This window comes from Narcine bancroftii, unplaced genomic scaffold, assembly GCF_036971445.1.
Source record: "Narcine bancroftii isolate sNarBan1 unplaced genomic scaffold, sNarBan1.hap1 Scaffold_105, whole genome shotgun sequence".
Taxonomy (NCBI): Eukaryota; Metazoa; Chordata; class Chondrichthyes; order Torpediniformes; family Narcinidae; genus Narcine; species Narcine bancroftii.
In genome coordinates, this window is record NW_027211821.1 from 89,361 (window position 1) to 105,696 (window position 16,336).

General features: G+C 41.9%; 1 long non-coding RNA gene across 1 annotated transcript in view; it reads left to right on the plus strand.

The window, feature by feature from the left end:
* Positions 1–2,153: 2,153 nt before the first annotated feature.
* Positions 2,154–16,336, plus strand: part of LOC138750200 (uncharacterized) — a 36,161-nt gene continuing 21,978 nt past the window's right edge. The window contains exon 1 of the long non-coding RNA XR_011349153.1: positions 2,154–2,303. This is a non-coding gene — a long non-coding RNA (uncharacterized lncRNA). The remainder of the gene's footprint in view (positions 2,304–16,336) is intronic.

The window sequence follows — 16,336 nt, forward strand, 5'->3', positions numbered from 1 at the left end:
GCAGCGTTTCTCAAAGACTTGTTCAGGACAATGCTTACAACAGTCAAGCGGTTAAAGATACTGCTTCAGGACTTCGACGAGAATCTGCCCATGCCCATGTTCAGACTTAGCAACCTCGGTCTGATGTGGGATGGACTAGACTCTTTACTAAAAACTGGAGCCTGATACTCACAACCTTTATAGCAGCTGGACTCGCTACTCGCAGTTTTTAATTCATCGAACCCCTCGTCAGAACACTAAACCCCAAAGAAAGTATGTTTCCCTAACTCTATCCAACGACACAGAGACTGCAATTTGGTTATTGACCAGCTGGGAAAAACAACACCTTGCACTTTACGACATCAGTAATACTGATCTAAAAGAAATGTGAGGATTGTGAGAGATGAGAAAACTGATATAAATTATGAACATGAAGGAAACTAAAATTCATACATTAATAAATGAATGTAACCAGTACAAACAGGATGAGCTTGGGAATTAGGATGCAGGAAAGCAGAGTCAGCACATTTAAGATAAGAATCTTCTAGTCTTTGTGACAAGATCAATGAGCCCACCATATGAATAAGATAAGGAAGTTGAGGTAGTCTGGATGAGATAAGGGTCTCCTAGCCCTAGACAGAAGTACCAAGTTCTACATATCAAATTAGTTAACCTTACATAGATTTACAAAGTTATACATATTAAATTAGTTAACCCTAGACAGGATTAGCGAACTCTGCATATCAAGAAACTGTGGCTCCGAGAATCAGGAAGGTGTGACTAAGGACAATAACATGAAGGGACACCAACAGGATACCCCCTGGTCCACCAAGTGCACAGAAACAGCATGTAGGCAGGATTGCCTAATGCCAACCCTCTCCAGCAGGAGGCAGAAGAATGTAAGGGGGGGGGGGGTTATTCCTATACTGAGATAAACTGTATAAAAGTTGGGTGAGCCCCAGTGTATGTGTGTATTCCCAGGGTAAGGGGAAGCACCCAAATTTGCATTGTTGTTGTAATAAATGTTCTTTGTTCTCAATTTTTGTCTCGAGCAATTTCTTTAAAGGTAATTCTGTTTCTAACATTGGCGACTGCACAGAGTCCACGGGGACCAACAACTTTTGTCCCAGGGGAAAAACTGCACAGCAGTAATCAACAAAGACGGGAATACTGACCAACTGGAAGCCGGCACGACTGTGACATCACTCCTGCGACAGCAGCGGGGAGATAATAGAAGTAGAGCTGCCAGTGTAATAAAAGATTCTTTAACTTTGATTTCTTGAGTGTATGTCCTTCTTTCCACCTATCACAGTAGCGCGCACGCTCCAATTTCACATCGAATGGTCTTGCTCATCTTATATCAGGAGTCATGTGTACAGTTTCCTGTAAAATTGTAAAATGCGTGAGAAGAGCACAAAGATTGTCAGACTTGTTTCTGGGGTGTTTTTTGCGGGTGATAAGAGGAAAGTTTGAATATGGATCTCTTGGTCGTTGGAAAAATTGGAGATGACCTTACAACATTATGAGAGGACACAGCAGCACAGATCGAGAGAGGATAATGCAAAGAAGCTGAACATCAACTGTCACAATTTCCCAATAACTGATCGGCTGCTTGAACTTTAAGAAATGTCTTCAATGAAAATGTAATATCCTTGGAATTCTCTACCCTGTTGAAGGTTCATTTGAAATTGGGATCCATGGACTTATGATGAGTTTATTGTCATAAACATTCGTAGAGGGATCATATACATTGAACTTAGATGCAGATACTTTGAAAAACGTAGCAGACATTAAATTGGATGCGGTAATAAATATGAAGGAAAGATTGAGAATAAATAGTCTCCCTTGCAGTTGGGGTACAATGTATTTCTTAAGATCAGAGGAATCCTGGAGCCAGGATAAAATGATCCTGTGTTTCCCAAGGATTTGATTGAGTTGTTGGGGTAGTATGAAATGGAAGGGCGGAAGGGTCTCCTTCTTCTTCGACTGTCTGCTTTCTGTCTTGCAATGCTGATTGGGTGCGCCTGTGTTCGATCGCTCGCTGATTGGCTGCTTCAGTTGAGCGAGCCAAACATTGATTCGGTGAGGCCGCTATTGGATTAGACGCTGGAGTCGGGTTGGATTGATGGGCGGGTTCGCGGGTTGATTGGCTCTTGCTGTGAGGAGGCGGGACGTTGGCGGCGGCGTCATCTGATCGGGGTTCGTCGTGTCGCCGCGGGCGCGAATGGGAAGAAGTTGGCAGAGGAGCCGGGACCTTCCTCAGCCGCGCCGTCCAGGGAAAACGGGCGACCCGCAGCCCGCCGGGCCCCACCCGGGAGCGGCCGGTACCGGCGGGGTGTTTGGGTGGAGCCGAGGCGTCGGTGCGAGGCCTGATGACGCCGACAGGGCGAGGCCGGGGACCGTGGGGTAACTGGCAGCGGGAAGGGGCGGGGGAGGGGCAAGAAGAAATTTTGGAAGTCTGGTTGGCGCATGCGCTGTGGATTTAGGACTTGGAGTTGGATTCGCGCATGTGCAGCTGATACGCACGTGCCGACTGACGGCCACCAAGCAAAGCCTTTGCGGAAGTGACAACAGGTCGCGCATGCGCACTGAAATTAAGATGGCTGAACCCCCCAGCCTATGGACCCTGAGAAACTGAGTCACAAAGTCAATCGGCACATTTTGGGATTTACGTGTCCTGTGTCTCTGTTCTCGTTTGTCAAATCATTTGATTTAAAAATAGGCTCTAAGACTTCAGAGCTCCTCGCACGGGGGCAAAACTCCGACTTGCGTCCATTGTGGGATGTTTCGGGTTTCATTACGGTCGCAAGTCGGGGAGGACCTGTCGGGGTCATTGGGTCGCTTAGGAAGGGATGGAAAACCATCTTGGACTATCCGAGTGTTGCAGAGATTTGACCTCTTTTTGCTCTTTTGGCGTGCTACAATCTCAGCGTTTATAAGGGGGAAATTCTTTCAAAATTTCATTCAACTTTATTACAGAATTCTTCCTAGATTATTTGTGTAACATTGAATGTTATGGGTTTTAATGAACAGGGATCATGATTTTACTCATAATTTGGTGAGCCAATGGATGGGACATTTTTGCTTATGCCCCATGGGAATCGAAATAAAAATGAAGTGACAAGATTAGGAAGGTTTGTTGACCCATCTTTTTAAGGATGATTTTCATCTTGCTTGCTGAATTAAAATGTGATTTGTCAGTTCTTAATGGCAGCTGCCATATTGGCATTGCAAGGAGAGATGGGAAATGGGTCAGGTCCATGGTGGTCCCAGTAATGCAACGTAGAAAGATGTCGCGGGGCTGAATGTGGGTTAGGGAGGGAGAGGTTATTAATTTTTGGGAAACGTATGTGGCCACTCACCTATCAATATTTTTTATCAAATAGAAACTCCTGCTGGTAGAAGCCATTTCCTATTTTGAACAGGCCCAATGTCATTATCCAAGCAGATATTGTTAAGAGCCCAAAGGATCCCAAAACTCAGCAGCAAGAGACATTCACCAAGACAAGTGGTTTTTAAAACAGAAGTTATTTTAATCAAATTTAAACATGAAAATAGAATTAAACTTTAACTTAACTCTATACTTAACTAACCCAAATGAACCCCCTTCTAATTCTAAGCACACATGTTTGTAATGTGTTTAAATTTAAGAAAAGTTCTTTGGTTCACAGTTCAATCTCACTTCTCCTTCTTCCAAGTTCTGTGGATGCAGGCAATTCTTCTGCTGTGCACAGAATTGAACATGTACAAACTTCACCAGGTTTTGGTGCTCGAAATGTAAATGTTTTCCACTCAGGAAGGATCTTGTAGGGTTTCCAGACAGTGATTTGTTGTTCCAGGATTTCCACAACTGAGGTCCCTTCATTAGTCACCTCAATGTCTAGCTGATGAAACTAGCCCCATCAGGATCTTCAAGATGGTATCTTCTTTCTGCAAGCTACCTCAGAGTTCCATTCCTCTTATTCCAAACAACAGGAGTTCTTTCTTCTGCTCAAACTGTTGTTAGATAAACAAAACCCAGGTGTGACTTTCCTCTAAGCATCCTGCAGAAAAGTACTTGTTGCCATCCTGACTCCATTTCCAAACAATGGTCATTCATTTTATGACATCAGTTCGATTAACACCTACTTGTGAATGTGCAGATCATTCTCCAGAAATCTTCAATCTTTCAAATAAGATGTTTTAAAATGTATGTGTGTGTATGTATGTAACCTACTCTAAATCTTACCAAAATCCAAAATATTACCAAATTCTCCAAATATATTTATTTATTACAATATCATGTAAGTTGCATTTAAGAGACTCTAAGACAGGCATACTTGGGTGAAAGAAAAACAGGGTTGTAGCGGATGAGCCATCACTGTCAGTTCACAGACTTACCTGACACGTCGCAGGCTAACAGTTTTGGGCACCAAAGTACAGTGAGTGGATCAGATGAAGCCCCTGACTAAAGGCACGGGGCGCTAATGCCTCGGAGCTTTAACCTGCTGGTCCTGTGGACCGGAAGGTGTTCACTAATGTTCTCATTGACAGTCAGGGAATAAAAGGTCCGTGTATGTCTTCAATGACATGAGTTGACAACCTTTGTATGTATTTGCCTTTATTAAGTAGCATCTACCGCAGTAGCTGCTACAGGGTATTTTTTTTGTTAGAAATATCAAGATCAACACAACATCGTGGGCCAAAGGCCTTGTACCGTGCTGTAATATTCTGTTATTTCTGTTATTGCTTGACTTTGAATATCTGTTGTAAGCTCTGTGAGACTTCAATAATGTAGCAAATTTGCACAGCAACATTGCAGTCAAAAGTTTGTATCTCCTGGTTGACTTGAGCTTTTCTCTTTTTTACACAATGTTTTATAGGACTGGTCAGTAAGAAAAGAAATATTGTGCATGTTGAATATGTCATTATGTCTGAAAGTAACACTGGAAAAGAGTCATTAACACCAAGGTAAATAGCACCCTGAAGTGGCTGGTGCAGTTTCGTGATGGGCAGAAGTTATCCCTCAGTGGCGACAGTGATGTGAAAATGTAGGTAAATTATTTTGTATATGATTTATACATGGAAAAATTAGCTGTTGTTTGTTCCAATTTTAGATGAGGTTGCAAAGTGGGTAAGGATAGAAAATAGTGGGGGAACAAAAACTGGGGCTTGCATTTGATGGTGTGAAAGTCAAAATGGAAACTCAGAATAAGGCTAATCTGATTAAGCAAGCCTCTGGCTCTTATACTTCCACCAGAAATGAATCTAGAATTGAATTTTGAGTCATTTACGGTGGTTAACTTCAAAGTCTGATGATTGTAAGACTAAATTAAGAGCCCTTTTGCCCCTGGCTGTGCTGAAAGATTGTTTTGTTTATTAACTAAATCTTTCTGAGAGGGAGAATAGACTGAAGCTGCTTTCCTCCTCGTTGGTGATGAATCTTGTAGTAGGATTTTTCAACTAATTACAGACTCCTAATTCCTCTCCGTCCTTGGGCATTTTCTCCTGCAATTTACATCAGTTACCACCATCCAGGGATTCTCATGCAGGGTAAAGTTTCACAATCACCTCCTCCAATCATGTCAGTGCCCTCTGTGGCAGGAATCACAATGCAGAGTAAATGACAGATTGGCTGAGCACCTCCACTTTGATCACAATGGCCATCTTGGCTCATGGTCACAAGCTGTTTTAAGTTCCATTCCATTCCCACAATGACCTTTGTCTTCTGCCTCCTCCATTGTCAGGGTGAGGTCAAATCCAGAGGAACCATCTCTTATTGCATTTGTGACTCGATAGTATGCATATGGAATTTTCCAAAATCATGTAACCTGCCCACCACCTCCCCCCTCCACAGGTTTCACTCTCTCTCCTGCTGATTCACCCAGTGCCCCTCGTATTCTCCCTTCCAAACCAGACGATTGATAAATGTGGGCAGAGAAATGGCATATGGAGTTTAATTGAGACAAGTGTCTTGCTCTTCGAGAGGACTTGTAGTAGTGTTGCAAAGAGGGATCTTGGGGAGCAATTGTGAGCTCCTTGAAAGAGGCAACATAAGTGTAGGGTGTTAAAGAAAGTATTCTTCATTGAGCAGGGCATGAAGTATAAATGTGATTAGGCCACATTTTGAGTATTTTCTGCAATTCTAGTTGCTGCATGACAAAAGGAGTTCATCAGGGGCTTGCTTGGGGAAGAGCATTGGGTCTGAGGAGAGGTTGGACAAATTTGGATAGTTTTCTCTGGAGCATTGGAGGCTGAGAGATGACCAGGTTGAAATTTATCCAATTATTCTAATCATGGAGAGAGTAGATTTCTTCCACCCCTGCCCCCGTGGGAGATGTAAAAATACTATGATACCTATATTGAACATGAGAGGGGCAAATGAGAGAAGTGAGGCAGGGTTTCGCACAGTGCGGTGGGGGTCTGGCCCACGCTGCCAGGATAGTGGTGAACTCACCACGATTTAAGAGGCATTTGGTTGGGCACATGAACAAGAGGGAATGGGTGATGTGCATGGACCATGTGCTGACACATGGGATGAATTTAAATGAACATCATGGTCACCACAGACATTGTACACCAAATGGCCTATTCCTGGGCTGCTCTGTTGGGTGACGATTCATCTCTTTTCAAGGATTGTTGCCGATGGGCAGTAAACTTTTCACAGAGGTCTATCTCCAATGAATGTATTTAGAACATTTCCATGAGTTAATTCCCTGTAGAAACAGCAGTTTATCATTCAAGCTCTGTAGCCACAGCAATAATGAAAAGTTTGAAGGCCATCATTACTGAATCCATTTTAATCAGCCTTCACCTTGAGACAACAAAATCAAAATGCAACTTTTAACATCTAGGAAAGATGGGTAATTCTTTGTACCACAGAATTATTGCTGAAAAAATATTTGGCAAATTTTGTGAATTCAGCTTCCAAAGAGTTGATGAAGAGGAACCACAACGAGATTTTAAAAAATTAAACTCAGAACATTTATTAGAAGAAGTTCATCGCAATAAACATGTTCAGGTTCAGTAATGATTGATTCTAGAATGGTATGTGGCAGTAATGAAAGGAATGCAGGATAGATATATTCCAAGAAAAATAAATTAATGATTTGGATTGTGGTTTAAATGGTTTTGTGGCCAAATTTGCGGAGGTCACCAAGATAGGGGACAGAGTAGGAAATGTAGAAACCGTAAAGTTGGAGAAGGATATAAACAGATTAGGAAACTGGGCAAAATGATGGCAGATGAGATTTAACACCGAGAAATGTACAGTTGTACATTTTGACAGTGGAAATAAACAGGAAGCATACTATTTGGATGGGAAGAAAATTCAGACCTTGGATGTGCAAAGGGACCTGGGTGTCCTTGTGCAAGGAAACCTAAAAGTTAATGACCAGGTGAAATTGGTCATGAAGAAAGCGAATGCTATGTTGGCATTCATTTCAAGAGGAATGGTGTACAAGAGTAAAGAGGTGTTGATGAGGCTCTATGGGGCACTGGTGAGACCTCATTTCGAGTACTGTGTGCAGTTTTGGGCCCCCTATCTGAGAAAGGATGTGATGTTGTTGGAGAGGGTGCAGAGGAGAATGACTAGGATGATTCCAAAAATGCAAAGGATAATGTACAAGGAGTGTTTGACAGCTCTAGGGTTGTATTCATTGGAGTACAGGAAATTAAAGAAGTAACGTCATGTAGACATTTTGTATATTGAAAGGTTTAGATAGGGTGGATGCGGGTAAGATGGTTCCCTTGGTGGGTGAATTGAGGACAAGAAAATTAGAGGTTATCCTATAAAACAGAGATTAGGAAGAACTTGTTTTGCCAGAGGATCGTGGATCTGTGGAACCGCTGCCACATACAGTAGTGGAAGCCAGATCACTGAGTATTAAATCAAGAAATAGTTTTGTGTCAGTTTACGGAGCAGATTCGATGGGCCTGGTGGCCTGGTTCTGTTCCTTTGTCTGTGATCTTGTTCTCATTTTGGAGTGATTATTGAAGTCAACTGAGAAAAATGGAACAATTCTAGACAGTTGTTAGAATAGGTATTTATTTTGGCATCTCTATGTAAAACTCCAAAACTATCTGTCACTTTGGAGCGGTGCCTGTCCCTCCAACTCCTGAGCAACGTAGATTTGCTAATATGTCATGTGTTCATTCAGCTACAAATGATTCTCTTATTCAAATATGCCCAGAGGTCACTCGCATTTCATTTCAGCTTCACATCGTTTTGGGTGGGTTTTCAGTTGTAAATGTGGCCAGTTCCACTTTGGGAGAGAATTTCTTGTCACATTTTTCAGTGATGTATTTGACAAAATGCCATTGTGTGGACTGCAGCTCTTGAATGCAAGTGAGCTACATTTATTGTCCTTCCAATGCCATCTGCTGCCTGACAAGCCTTCAACCTGGCTCCTGCCCTTTCCAAGCCTTCCTCAAGTCTTTTCTTCGCCTCGTGTCCCCATCATAATGGTGTGCAGACATGCAACAAGCCACCATATAAAGGCAGGGTCTATGAGACGCAGGCTTGTAATACCCCGGATTATCTTAAAATCTCAAAATTGGAATGGCAAGAATTGTGCCTAGCCCACAGATCTGACAGCTGCTGGGCTTCACGATTGTATGTCGTTCTGAAAAAACTAGAGATTGGCGGCCTTGCAGAGATGATCGACCCCTGACAATTCCACCATGCCTGACTGATACAATATTCCAAATTTACAAGACTTCTCAGCAAACCTCCACGACAAATCTGCATTTGCCAAAATAGATCTAGAACGTGCTTACTATTAGATTCCATTTGAGTCTTTGGATGTCACAGTGATGCTCCCGTTCGGCATGTTTGTGTTTCTGAGAAAACCATTCGGTCAATGGAATGCAGCTCAGACATTCCAGTGGTTCATGGACCACGAACTCACTGTCCTTGGGTTTGTTTGGTGCTTGTGTTGATTGAGGAGATTCTGGTTGTAAGTGTGGATGAAGCGGAGCACAAGAGCCACCTTATCTCATTGTTTCTAAGGCTTGAGGAATGTGGTACCATGATCTATCCCAGGAAAGTGTTTCTGGTGTTTCTGATCTTGTATTTTTGGGAGCTAGAGTTATGCCACATGGTATTTTGCCTGATGAATGGAAAGTGCGTGAAATTTGAGAATTTCCTCCCTCTGTTACGTTTGGCCAGTTGTGATGGTTTTGAGGTATGAGGAATTTTTATTGCTGTTTCCTGGTCAATGCCACTGCACCTCTTGCTGAACGACTCAAAGGATCTGATGTCTGCTTCAAAAAGACATTATCTTTGGGAGACCATCCTGTTTATGCTTTCCATGATGTGAACACTGTTCTGACAAATGTCACTAAGGTTGTACATCAAATGCCCAAGATCTTGCTCTCTTACCACAGATGCATCTGTCAGTGCAGTGGGAGCAGTGTTCGAACAACGAGTCTGTGGGCAATTGGAACCTCCGGTGTTTTTTTTTCAGCCAAGCGGTCACCGGCTCAGGCAAGGTATAGTACATTTGGGCAAGAAGTCTTAGCTATCTATCGCGCAGTGAAACATTTCAGTTTTTTTTTTAATTTATAGTTTTGTATACAGTACAATATAATACCAGAATCGTATCCAAATGATACATTGATCAAAATAGAATAACAAATAAATGGTTGTACTATCCATAAAAGTGAGAAGAGAAGAAAAGTATAATGAAAAAAAAAACAGATCTAGGTTCAAAGCTCCTGTGATAACTATTCCCTCCCAAAAGGAAAGGCAGGACATTAAAAAAATATTAAAATTAAACCAACATGTTCAACCATTAAGATTAATGAAAAGTGGTGGTGGGTTGGAGAAGTGAATACATTAGATATCCAAACCCATATCTAAATATGGTTTCCATATTTTGAATAATTTATCATACCCAGTTAATATTATACGTCACCTTTGCTAAGGGAATACAATTTTGCATTTCCCCACAATCAATTTTAAGATGGGATTCAGATTTCCATGGAATTGCTATACATCACCTGGCCACTGTCAATGCAACTTATAAAAATAATTAATTGTTCTTTGAGAAATTGAATTAGGCTTCCTAATCATATACATTTCCCAAAAGTAAATGCTCAGGTGTGGATGGTAAACGTTATTATAATTTGTTCCAAAAACTTGCCCACATCTTTCCAAAATGATGTCACCTTGAGACATGACCAGAGAGAATGTATAAACGTACCAATTTCTGTGCCACATCTAAGACATAAATTTGAAATAATTGCAATAAATTAATTGATATAGCATTAAATATAATTGATGAATAAATTTGTAATTAACTAATCTATCAAAAACATTAATTACTGTCTCAACAAATGTCAGACAAGCAAAAAGGGTCAATTTCAGTTCCCAAATGCAATTCCCATCTTTCTTTTGATTTATTCAAGTCTGGGTTTGGAGATTCCTCTTGAAATAGTAGATACAATTTTGAAACAAATTTATTTGTAATTCTCTCGTGAATCCAAATTTCGAATTCAATATTTCAGCTTTTTATTGGAAGGTCATTCTTACACAATTTGTACAGACCACCAGCCTCTTCTGCATTCTGAAAGTAGAAGCACGCATCTCTATTTGTGCAGAGAGATTTGGCACTTGGAGTTCATCCTACAATTTTCATCGGACACACAGCATATCTGAGGAAAAGCGAATGCTGTGGCTGGTGCCCTATCCAGGCGCGACATTACATCCAACAATTGCCATCGATTTCACTGCCGTGGCTCATGCACGGCACACTGATGCCGATTTCATCAGGTGAAACCAGATCAACTCTGGTCTCCATCTTCAAGATGTGACCCTGGATGAATCGAGTGAAAAGTTGGCCTGTGATTTTTTTCCCCCAACAGGAAGGACTCTGCCGTTTGTGTGGCAGCTATGTGGCAGGAGATTTTCTCTTCACAATCTATCTCTTCCTGGTAGAAGAGCATCAATCAAACTGGTTAAGGAAAATTTTATCTGGTTTCATGTTAAACAGAATGTTGGATTATGGGCAAGGACTCACTTGCTGGTTCAACGCCCTAAAGTCTCCAGGCACATGAAATTCAAGCTGGGGGATTTTGTTGTTTTGGATTCCCATTTCCAGCACGTGCACCTTGTGGCTTGGAAGGTCCACTTCCGCCATCTCAGCAATGTACTTATCTGCTCACGGGTGAGGATAGGACTACCAGGTGGCAGGATGTAATTCCTATCATCGGCATCTCTGCAGAGACAATTGCTTGGACTTTTGTGGATCATTGGATTCCATCTTTTGATGTTCTGGACAAACTATTACAACAGATCAAGAGTCTCAGTTCGAGTCAGCATTGGTCCGAGCTCTCACTGATCCTCTGGGCACTACCTGAATTATCGCTAAGCATTTCAGGGACAACAGCTTCTCTGAGCATTGTCATTGACAATCGAAAGCAGGTGGTGATGCATCTACATGGAGCGAATGTTTGCCCATGGTTCTCCTTTGCGTGCCTACTGCTGTTAGGGCAGATCATGGATGTTTAGTGGTAGAGCTTGTCTATGGCTGTATGCTGACCTTGCCAGGTGAGTTTGTGAATCTGAGTCCAGACACAGTGCTCCATGAACAGGTCAGTTATCTTGATTGTCTTCAAGAAAATGATTTGGCAGAGAATGATTCCAACTGAAACGGTATCTTCTTATGAACCAAAGTAGCAACACCTCGAGCTTTCGAATTAAGTGGAGATGAAAATCATGTCCGACCCAATCTCTTTTCAATTTCATATGTTCTTTCTCAGACAAATGAGTTTCTTGCAAAAAAGCAAGATCAACCGTCATTTTCTTTATAAATGCCAATATTCACTTTCTTTCAATCGGATTATTGTCCTTTAACATTAAAGTTCACAAAATTGAAATGAGCCAAAACTTAATTTCCTCCTGAGATTGACACTTAACACAGCAATTACAATTATATATCTATAAAAAAACCCAAACCCCTCTTTTCAAAGAAGAAAATCCTGTAAAAAAACCTACGAGTATAAGAGTCGGATCCCCCTCTGTGGACCAGGTGCAGCTAATACCACAAGTGGCAGATGACTTTAGAAGTAGTCGAGTCAACCACCACCCCCCAACCGAACATTAAAACCCATCAGTCATCCCAGTGATAACACCCACATTGAGCTTGAGCTTCATCTTCAACATCACTCACCAATTCTGATTCCAACTTCTTTTCCCCATACCCATCCCAATCTTATCCTCGGACATTTTCCCCATTGATTCCTTCAAATCTGGGAAGGAATTCACAAAAGTTAATGCACCATAAGGACTCTCAAAACATTGAGACTGATCTGGCCCATAAAGTAAAGTAAACTTATACCCTTTCTTCCACAGAACTGCTTTGGCCAGATTAATCTCTTTCCGTCACTTAATAATCTCCTGACTTAAATCAGCATAAAATAAAACCATATTGCCTTGAACCATCATAGGGCTTTGATCAAGGCGAGCTTTCTGAACCGCAAGCCGCAAAATCATTTCTCTATCCTGATATCGCAAACATCTTAAAAGAACCGCTCTTGGCATTTGACCCGGAAAAGATTTTCTCCTTAACGCCCTCTGAGCCTGATCTAAAAAAACTCAACTCCCAACATCTCTGGAATCTATTTCCAAAAATTATTTTACAGGATTTGAATCTTCAATATCTTCCAGCAGACCAACTATCTTAATATTATTACGACAACTTTGATTTTCCAACGAATCAATGTTTTGTAACAAATCTCTCTTCTGGACATCCCAGCCTGTAAATAAATCTTCAATATGATCCATTCTCTTTGCATAATGGTCCACACGATCCTTACAGTCATTAAAAACTTCTATCCTCTTAAATTGATCTTGTCCAGTGTCCACTGCTGTTAAACTCTTATTAATATCAACTTCAATAGATGTAATTTCTTCACACATACCAGCCATTTTTTTTCCTTCATACCAGCAAATTGATCATTTAAAGTTTCAAAACCTTAGTTCACAGAAGACATCATCTTTTCATTTTGTTGGATCAGTACTGTAGAGGGGCCTTGAAGTCTGGGGAAGGTATCTGGTGAAACAACAGCTTTCATTGGAGAAGGAGATGTTCTTCAAGCCTCAGGCCTTCCTTCAGTGAGTCCAACTGCAGCAAGTAGTAAATCTTGCTCTTCTTCTTCTTGAACCTCTGAGTTGTCCTCCTCCACCTCTTCTCTTCCACATCATACCTGGCAGCCGGACTGTAGATCGGATCCAGAATTTCCTGCAAGTGAGAACATCTCCAGATGCTCCGCTGCATACAGGCAGTCCCCTTCCCGGTATCTAGAGCTCACATTCGGGCATTCACCCCCCACTCTCCTTAGTCAAGCCCGGCTCGTGTCGAATTCCTTACTAGCGCTCCTCCTGGCCCGGCCAAAAATCTTGGCGCCATCTTTCATCTCCGGATGTGCAGAGGATGCAAACATTTCTTCCAGCTGCTCCCGACTTGCACGTTGAGGCTTCGGATCCATGTCTAACTTGTCCTGAGGTTCCTTCTGGAAGGTCGGCCTTGCTTCTTCTGCACTTTTCACAGGTTGACAACCTAGGTTTTTTCTAAGTTGCTTGTAATGAAATGGTATTGTATGTACTGACCAGTACAGGCACGGGCTGGCAACCCCCCTCCTGATGACATCCTCTCCTGGATTCCTCCCTCGACTCCTCCCCTGTGATCCAGGCCTTCACTTCCCTCACTTGGACCCGGGCCTGCAGTCTTGTGTGTAATAAAGCCTATCGTTCCCCTCAGTCTTTGTCTCTGTGATAATTGGGGCAACTGATCGTGCCCAACACTGTTTTTTTTTCTTTCTTCATTTCCAGAATTCTACAGTAGAAAATTATTGTTCAAAACATTGATAAAGTCAAACGAGACATTACAGTTCGAGTATTGAACAGTTCAGTCAGGGAGAGGTGTCTTCGAACTTCTTTTTCCTACGCCATCTTGCCACGAGACCCCCCCTCAGCTGACTCCTTGAACACCATCCAATCCATGGACTCTAGGCAGACCTGCAGCTGTCTTCCCTCCCGTGATCACCTTCTGGTTGTCCTGATCTAGTAAGTGTTGTGAGCAATGTTAGGCCCCATTTCTAAGAGAGGATGTGATGGCCCAGACTTGTTTTACAAGAATGATCCTGGGGATGAGAGAAATAATGTTTGAGGAGCATTTGATGGTTCTGGGCCTGGACTCGCCCGAGTTTATAAGGATGAGGCAGGACCTCATTGAAATCTGATGAATAGTGAAAGGGCTGGATAGAGAGGATTTTGCCAGTACTGGGAGAGTTTAGGACCAGTGGGTACAACCTCATAATAAAAGGATTTCTGCTTAAAACGGAGATGGAGAAATCTTTTCATCTAGAGCAGTGATTTTCAAACTCCTCCTCCACACCCCCACCCCCTGGATCAAATTCCACTTAATCCCTTTGCCAGAAGTGCTCTGTTAGTAAGGAATTACTTAATGAGCTATGTGATTGGGGAAACAAAGTTTGAAAACCACTGTTTTAATTGTACGTCATTGACTTGTTCTGTGCGTGGTTTCATAACTCCAGAGGAAATGGGCCAATGACAATTTATCTCAAGCAAAATCTTTCCTTCACAATTGGGTCGACTGCAGTCTTTCTCAGCCTTTTTTCCCATTCATATTCCACTTTAAGCAATCTCTTACTCATTTTTCGACACTCCAAGGAATAAAGTCCCAACCTGTTCAACCTTTCCCTGTAGCTCAACTCCTGAAGACCTGGCAGCATCCAAGTAAATCTTCTCTGCACTCTATCAATCTTACTAATACCCTTCCTGTAGCTAGGTGACCAGAACTGCACACAATACTCCTAAGTGGGCCTCACCATCATCTTATCCAACCTCATCATAACTTCCCAACTCTTATTTTCAATATGTTAATTAATGAAGGCCAAGATGACAAAAGCTGTCTTTAGAACCCTGTCGTCCTGTGACACCACTTTCATGGAATTATGTAACTGTGTTTTATCTCTTGCTACCAATTTCTATAACTTGCTGTTCAATTTCATATCGTTGGCTTTTGGATTATTTTATTGTGTCCCTTGATCTAGAGAGTTCTGGCAGAGCAAAGGAATTTTGTTTTCTTTTGTCAGGTCAAATTTTGTCACATTGATCCAAAAACAAGTATTTTCACCATTCCTTCATTTCAGATTCTCTGCAGATGTCGTATTGAACCTCACAGTGACGGCATCATGTTTGTCTTGTTTATCCTTTATCCCTCCATCCAGACAGATGTGTTGATCAACGAGTCGACTTCACTCATCCAGCAGCCAATTCTGCTGTTGGGCTTTTCATCCCACTTATTCAGTTTGTTATCTCTCCTCTTCTTTTTCTCAAAAAGAGAATCAGGTTTGTCTGATCATCTTCTTGAATCCCAGTGAAAGGTTATCAACCTGAAGGTTTTAAAGCCGATTATTTTTCCAGTAGATGGCTTGCCGAGTATTTCCAGCATTGAATTTTTATTTTACTGCCTTGGTGTATTACTGAGTGCTTTAAATAGTAGAAGAAATGTGGGTTGGGTTAAGTGGAGATGTCTTGATTATGGAGTGAATTTAGAAAAATAGACATAAAAGGGAAGGGAGCATGGAAATAGTTAATTCATCTTTTAAAATTGTTTTTTGAGCTATGATTGTTTTCTGATGTACGCGCAGTGTTCAGAATTAAAAATTTATTATGATGAACATGTCACAATATTTGTCATTTTGTGGCAACAATATAGGTGCAAATATTGCTATAAATTACATTTTTAAAAAAGAAATCTATTTGTGCAAAATGAAGAGTAAGTGAGAGAGTGACTGTGGTTCCTTGTCCATTCAGAAATCTGATGGCAGAGGGAGAGAAGCTGTGTTTGTACCATTGGGTGTTCGTCTTCAGGCTCCTGGACCTGTTTCCCTGGTGATAGCAGGGTGAAGAAAGCTTGGCCTGGGTGGTGAGGGTCCTTGAGGATAGAGGTTGTTTTCTTCAGACTCCGCCTCTTGGAAAAGTCCTTAATACGTGGGCCAAGGATGAAAGGGGAAAAGTTTAGTTGAAACATGAGGGGGAACTTCTCCACACAAGGTGGTGGGAGAGTGGAACAAGCTGCCAGCTGCATGAGGAAATATGAGCTCAATGTTAGCATTGAAGAATTTGGACAAGTTCAGGGATACGAGGGGGATGGAGGTCTCTGGACTGGATGCTCGTCAGTGAGACAAGGCAGAATAAGAGTTGTTTAGTGGGCGCACGAAAACATAAGACAGACAGCTGTGTACTCACCCATTTAATGGACTGTGCTTGGTGCAGCGTGCCGAGGAATGGCACGTTGATCTGTGGAGACTCCTGCCGGAAAGTGTGGGATACTCACGGGACTTTTTT